Source organism: Corapipo altera, unplaced genomic scaffold (genome assembly GCF_003945725.1).
Source record: "Corapipo altera isolate COAL_440 unplaced genomic scaffold, ASM394572v1 2b, whole genome shotgun sequence".
Classification (NCBI taxonomy): Eukaryota; Metazoa; Chordata; class Aves; order Passeriformes; family Pipridae; genus Corapipo; species Corapipo altera.
In genome coordinates this window covers 25,534,384-25,542,518 of record NW_020884874.1, presented here as the reverse complement: position 1 = coordinate 25,542,518, position 8,135 = coordinate 25,534,384, and positions in this window count along the sequence as shown.

Below are 8,135 nucleotides of genomic sequence, written 5' to 3'. Positions count from 1 at the left end.
AATAAGGTATCCCCACACAAATACTCTTGTGCATTTAAGCCCCAGTCTGGCTTACTTCAAAGTCAGCACCTTGCTCCTGACAGCAGCTACAGAAGACCGCTGCACTGCAAAGCTGTGCCAAGCATCAGTCCTGCTTCAATATGTGGCATATAAAATGCTACTGGCTTGGCAATAGAGATGACAACATGCACTTTGTCTCTCAGTTACAGGATACCTCCCTACTCAGGAAGATGACAAAAGATGTGCGTTTTGTTCTATTCAACGTACTTTAATAGAACAAAAGCAAGATTATTATTTATTTCAGCTTAAAAAGACCTAGTCTATAAAAACGACATTTTCCTCTAAAACAACGTTGAGTTTGCAGCTGTCACAGTGAAACATCTGTACCATGAGCTCTAGTGTTGCTCTGCTTACTTTATTCACCAGCTTGTAAGGGAAGTGGGATGTGATGGACAGTACAGCCACAAAGAGTACTGTCATAGGGGAACATGGAAAGAAAGGACCCTGAGAACAACTACAGTAAAGGGGCACATGTTAGGCCTCCTTGACCTGTTCCTTTGGTTTACCAATAAGTGCTTTACTATTCTCAACACTGCTTATGTCCCAAGCATTAACTATCTCCCTACAAATAACACAGCAGTAAGTCATGCAGTACATAGAGACTTATGAGAGGAAATGCATTAGCTTTAGATGCCAGACCTTTAATGGATGGTGGATTTTCCAGCTCTGATCCCATATTTCAGTGGTCTGCAAGGATGGCTCTGGAGAATACCTTCTGATCTTGCTGTCCTGCTCATTCTCCCTGGAGGATCCTCCATTTCAGGAAGATGCTCTTTGAGAAGCATTCACGGCATGCTTGTTTCCAGTTTATTAATTAGAACCAAATAATTGGGCAAAAGTGCAATATGCATATAAGCAAACACAATTAGAATGAAGTGTGGAAGTAGTAAATTCATCTAATGATCAGGTTGATTAAATTACTTCACATAAACCAACAATTCCTTATAAGCACTGTGTCATGGTTTAGGAACGCTACAGTCTTGTTTAGCTCTCAGCCTGGAAAATAACAGGGCTTTTATCGACTCTCAGTGCCAAGTGACATATTCAAGTTCCAGCCAAATAGCTGGTACAGGAAGTGTCAATCGCTCCCAGGCTGAAACTAGTGTTGAGACTGCAGCTCCGCTGCCAGCTCCAAGAGTTTGCCCAGATTATTGGTTATCTAACAGCAGCCAACCTTTTCTCTCACTGTCCTGTCCCCCTCAAAACTCGCAGCAATGGATTACCGTGGATTACATTGGAGATATTTCAATATTTCAACATGACACAGCTTTTTAAATTTAATATTCAGAAGATAAATTCAATGAAATAGTATGATCTATCATGATTCAACTGTAGCTAGTTATAGCAAAAAATCATTCTTTACTCACTGTGCTCTGGGAATTCTTACTCTCCATGTATGCTAGCCAGGAGCTTGCATTTAAAAAATGCAAAAATATCGAAGTAGAGGTGTTCCTTAACTTACAAAGCTGGGAAAATAAGCAGGTGCAAAAGTAGACACAAAAAATCTGAGATAAAGGTTATGTCAGAAAAAAATTGCAAACTTTTTTACTTAAAAAATGCATTTTGGGAACTCCCTTTTTTACCTGCAGGAATACCTGCCTCATGAAAGAAAGGACCATGGGATATTTGTTTTGTGTTTGAGTTCTTTGGCCGTTAGCTTCTTTTTAGACTAGTAACACTTCATTATTATCCTTCCCCTACTGAAACTTAGATTTCAGCCGCTGTGCAAGGTGCAATTTCTGAAAGCATAAACCACACAGAAGAGTTGGCACAGCCATGCATTAGAGAGCAGGATCCAGTGCTATTTTCCAGATACTCCTGAAAACTGTGTTTTAGTTCCATTAAACTCTCCAGTAGCTGAAAGATGAGTTTATATGAAAAAATTAATGATAACCCTTTTAACATGAACCTAGGAATCCCAAAGACTGTTGCAGAATCTTGGCAAATCACACTATAGTAATGTATTTGAATCAGTGCCTAAAATGTTCAGATCAATGGCTTTGGGTTTTTGGTCGGCAGCTTTTTCCCCTTCAAATTGACAGAGGCCACAGTACATGCAGTTCATCATTTCAAGGCATAAGAATTAGGCTTTGACTAATTGGAAGATTTGCCTGTTATTTAAATGAAAGTTGTTTGCAGGTTCATCATCCGTGTGGAATCCAGAAAAGCATCAGACTACCCCATCAATTTAGTTAGCAAAGAATAAATGAATAAATAGGCTGACAATTTTCTCCCTTGAGACTTACACTGTCACTACATTGTTTCTCCATTATTAATTACCTATGTAAAAATAATTCACTGTACAGCAGTATATACTCTATGCTGTAAATTACTGGATCAGGTGCCTTTCTGCTTGTCTTTCTCTCTGTATTCAGTTTTCTTCGTGTCAGCAAGTGATGCTTGACAGTGCATGCACTGAGGGAAGAAAGGGAAAATCAAGTTGCAGACATCAAAGGGTTACAGCCTACATTTTTTGGATGTGTACAGTAATAGGGTTAGTTCTTTTCTATTTTGTATGAAAGATTCATTTACAGTTGCTGCTCTGCTTCAAAGGTTTGGATTCAGACTGTCTCGCAAGCAGCTTGTGCGCAAGGCTGAGATGTAATATACTAGCAGATGTCACTGACAGGTCAAGGAGTCCTTCAAATGCTGGAAGCCCACAGAGCCCCTAATGAAAAGGGGTAGAAGAGAAGCCAAACACGTTTCTTTGAGTGAGAGACTTTTTACAAATATTTACAAGTGTTTGCTTTGCATAAAATATTCTTGACACACTTTAGTGGAGTAAAAAGTTAAGAATTTGTTTATTTTCAGTAAGCCAATACTCTGCAGATTTATTTCACTTAACTAGTAGGAGAGAGAGGGAAGGAAGAGGGCAGATGGAGAAACTCAGGATTTTCCTGTTATTAAAGTTCAGATTTTCATCCACCCTTCACCTGAGTGCCAGATGAACAGGTAAATTCAACCGCATCCATTGCACAACCAGGTCTATCCCCAATAAATATTTTTCTTGGACGTCGTCTGAATAACTTTTTTAGAGTCATTCAAATAATGCCAAGTTTCATTTGTGTCTTACAGACTTTGTCATGTGCCTTTTATCTCCTCTGCTACAATACTATTAATCCTTTCAAACTTGCAAGAACTAAGTCAAAGCAGAAACTCAGTCTTCTCAGTCCTATATCCCTGAGGAGTCCCATAATTTCAGCTCAGTCCTGTGTAATTTCAAAGTTACTTCACTGACTCTTCCAGGAAACAATTCCTTCACAGCTGAAATTTTCAAAAGGATTCAGTCATCCAGCCTCTCCAAAAGTGCTACCAATAATCCAGGAGAAACACTCTGAGTATTCTCATGAGGATGAGATAGGTTATTTTTTCTTATAGCCCTCTCTTGTATTCCGTAGAAGAATGGTGCTGTCTTTAAAGCACTCTCCAGACAAAGATGTGGCTTTGGGGAACACAGTAGTAAAAATTTGTGTTCCCATTGGGCTTTTTGTATAGCAGAGTGCACTTTTCAGCATCTTGTATATTATCTGCTCCTTGCATAAAGGAATTCTAAACTAAATTCCTTGCGGGACCTCCCTCCACATAATGTAAAACTTTAATTTGTGCCCTCTGCTTCTTGCATTTGACACAAATTCAAATTGTCTTGCATCAGCCGTTCTTCCTATTCCCTCAAGAACTTCATGGAGGAAAATGATCTCACCTCTCAGTCTTCTCTTTCAACAGAGTACAGCCCTAATTTCTTTGGTTTATTTGGGACAACTGTTTTCCCCCAATCCCTGCATTATTCTGCTATCTCTTGATATATCTTTGTCTATAGCTATAATAAGACCTTAAAATCAGGTGATCAGAAATGAGGATGATAGTACAAGTACAGTCTGTGCGGTACTAAAGGGGAGTAATTTCTAGAAATTTAACTCCACTATGTAATATTTGCAAAGATCTCTGTAAATTTCTACACATTTACACACCACTTTTAATCTTTCTGCTCCAAATTTCTTCTGCTACCCATGAACTAAATTTTCCTGAACTGTATTTCTGCATAGTATGATCTTTCAGAGCCTAGTCCTCTGTTTTGTCCAGCTCCTCATTACTTTATTTTTATCTAGGTCGTTCATCCTCCCATACACACATGTAGCCTCTTTGAACCGGCAGCACTCCCTATTTCTGCATTGTCTGCAAATATTTTTGCTTTATAGTATTTTCATCTTCCTCAAGCCTCAGATAAATAGTATGAATAAGAGGAACAAGTATAGTCCAGTTCTCATCCATTTAATTCTCTGCTCCTCCATTCAGGTCACACCAAAGCAGTATGATCTCTCTGTAGTCTATATTGAGACCACCCCTTAATCCACTCAAACACATCACTCCCTCTGCCTATTGCTGACCTCACACATTAGTCTTTTTGCATTTGTTGTTGTTGCAAATGTGTCATAAAACCTGCATAAATTATATCTCCAGCTTCCTCTTGCCAGTTCTTTGCACTCTTGCCCTAAAATAAAAAATTGATCAGTTAATCTATGTGCATTCCAATTGATCAAATAATATCTCAGTAAGGGCTCCTTGATCCTGATTCTGATGAGTTTTAATAGTATTTTTGCCACCAGTGCCAGCCATGTTGTCATCTGCTTCTTTCTGTCATCTCTGACATGGGAAAGCAGTGGCTCAGCACTAAGCAATCTATGGTACATGAATACCTCTTCTCAAAACAACACAGCAGGAGGATTTCAGAAATATTCAGAACAATGGCTTGACGATAAGAGATCCAGGGTACACATTACATGACTACCACTTTTAAAAATGACACAGCAGGAGGATTTCAGAAACACTTAGCTCCTTCTGCTCCTTGAGGATCAGTACAACATATCCTGTTGATAGAGCAAATCAGCCAAGAAGAGCTTCGTTTAAAGGAACTCTGATTTTTTGACAGGTCTTTTTGCACATCCACACCACAGAAACTTCCAGCCTACCAGAAAAATTTGCCACTCATAAATCCCTATTCATAATCCCTATAAGAAACCTCTTTCAAAGTTTGCTACTTTTTCTCTTCTCCATGCTGGGAGCGTGATCTCAAAGCACCTCTTACATCAGGATACTTTGAAACGGTGAGGGATATGATACACATTCCCATACAGCACATGAAAAGTTTTATAGCATGCAAAACAGGACAAAACCCACAAACCTCCCATTTCCATTCCAGAGCAAAACTGGGGTGACAAAGAAAAGCTCTGGCAGTAATGCTGTTTGGTCTTATGATATTGCTCATCCACCATGTCACCAGTCTGTCCCAAGAGAGCCCTTACAGTCCCAGGCAGAGTGGAGTTTGCTATAAGTTGTAGCAGGGTGCATGGAAGCAGGCATTGTTTATGCTGTGCCCTTCTGCCCCAGCTGCACAGGAAACCTGTGCACACTTCTGAATACATAGGGCTGCCATCTCTAAAGGTGAGGGATGATGACTCATTGTCGATCCTCCTGTAACTCTAGGGGCAGTAAATTTCACCTCTGAGATTAGCCTGTTTGCTTTAACCCCTGAGAAGAGGAGTTTGAGCCATCTGAAAAACACAAAAAGGCTTAGACTTGTTGGAAGAAACATTACTGACAGGGAGTTTCTATTCTCAGTTGCAACGTCCACATTCTCTTTATATGACCAGTGTTTAGGAGCTGGTCCTCCAATCTGTTGAAAAATGTATGTGGTTTTCAGTAGCTTGTAGTCAACTTGCTTCAAGCACATTTCTTATTCAGCACAATACTGCTTTGATTGGTCTGCTCTTGCTTGGTATCTTCTCTTCTTTTGCTGTACTGTTCTCCAGGAGAGAGGAGTACTAAAAAAAAAAAAAAGCACACCTGGGTAAGGTGAGTTCCCCAGGCTAAATCTATTCAATATGAGCCCCTGCACAATACGATCTGACTAAAACTCCCCTTAGAATATTGTGTGAAGTGACTAATTTAGAGAGTTTCACAATGTTTATGAGGCTGGAGCCCCATATCTGAAAAATACCCCTACTTTAATCTCTCATAGGGGCTTTTTGACTCTGACTATCACTTTATCTGTGTAGGTTTTATATTTTCCTAGCACTAATGGCAGTAATGTCTGCACCGTTGTATTTAAAGTTGTATCAAAGATATCCAATAATGAGAGCACACTTACAGGGAATTTCAAAGTCATCTGTAAAATATAATTTGGGGCTGAAACTCAGCAAGTAGAATCATCCCAGAAGCAAATTCTTTTGTAGCATTAACTTGATTGGGGGTGAAGGGGGAGAAGGAAGAGAGAAAATTGCTGTGAAGGTGAACAAAAAAGTGCTTTGTGGGGAAGTGAAGAGACTACCTTCAAAGAGCTTAGAATCCCAAATATTGAAGATAATATGTGTGTAGACTTAAATCTGACAGACATTTTTCCCTTTGAAAGTCAGTTCCTGCTTAAGTTCACATTGAGTGTCAAGTGTTTGCCCTTCAAATGAGGCTGAGTACTTATTTTTGAAGGTCTGCTCTTCACCCCAAGTACTAACTTTTGTTCATAATTAGTTAATTGTGTGCAAACTTCATCTATTAAATAAAGTCATGAGTGAGCTCCAAGCAGAAAGTCATATCTTAGTTTTCTCACTTCCCACTCGCTTGTAGCACCCCTGCATAAGGCTAGAGTATCTGATTTATTAAGGGCTTCTGCTCAAGAAGCTCATGCTGGACCAGTGCAGACAATTAAGAAATGTGAATCTCTTATCACTATATCGGTTCTGTGGGGAAAACAATTAAAAGCACTGCAATTCTTCTCCCTAGATTCTTTCTGATGTTTCAAAGAAAGACTGATGACACAGTACTTGCACGCACCAAAATATGACCTTAATGAAACCATAGTGATTACCAGGAGCCTGTGAGTCCCTTCCCCTACTTTTAAAACTACAGTTTGTTTGAGATAAAGAAACCAAAGCGAGTGTAAACAGAATAGCCATAAGCAGAAATGAAAATGTTAAGTTGAAGCACTCAGCAAAGCCACATCAGGATAAAATCAACAGATCACTGCTGAGGACTTCTATAACTTTCTTGCTGGATTGTCTGAGAAAAGGGAAGGCAGAAAAGCTGGATCAGTCAACGACAGCAGCAGATGGCCAAATGGTGTTGGCCAAGAAGTCAACAAGACTACATTTCCCACATAGAGCCGTGTGTGGGAGCAGACCTTCACCAGAAAGTACTCTCCTGGGAGAGACATAGGTAGCCGGAAGGCAGGCAGGTGTGCACAGAAGTGTCCATGGCAGAAGCATAGCAGCAGCCTTACCTGTGTTGACCTGAGAGCAGCACTTGCTGTAATTTAGCGGAGCAGTGATTTCATTGCACTTTACTTCCTGCAAAGTGCCAGACATATTGTTATAGCTGTTCCACACACAGAAGCAAAACAGGGAAATGGTTGTTTTCCCAAAAAGGACCATTTTCTCCCAAAGAGGACCATTTTTCCCCGTCCAAAAAAAAAACTTTCGTCTATACTGGCAGAGAGCAAACTCTTGGTTAGGACCATGCCAACCATCTCAAATGCACTTCCATACACTTTCAGTTTAGGATTAGAACGAGGTACCATTTTTGTGGTGGATGACAGCACCTATGACTTATGACAGAGATTGGTCTGCAAGGAGATGAATCAGGCAGCAGGCAAGCCCTGCCCCTTCCCCACAGAGCTGCACTCTCTCACAGCTGCAAAGACCCTTTCTGCACGCAGGGAAGTAAGTTTCACAGACGCCTGTGAGTTCAGTACTACATCTATTCTGAGAAATTGATTATATCCAGGCCAAGGAGAGCAAGGCAAAAACACACCTGGAGATCTGCCCAAGGTCACATCACTAATCTATTGGAGAGCTTGAAATGGAGGAGAAATAGATCTGCTGGCTCCTACTCCTTTGATTAATAACCAAACAGACATGTCCCCTCTTATGCCCTGGTCTAAGTCCAAGTTAATTAAACCAACTTTGGGTGTGAACATTATTAAATCAATTGAAACCTGGCTAATATCAGATTAACTTGCACCTGCAAATTAGAGCCACCAGTCAAACTGGCATAACCTGTTTTGAAACAGAAATACACAAATCTCT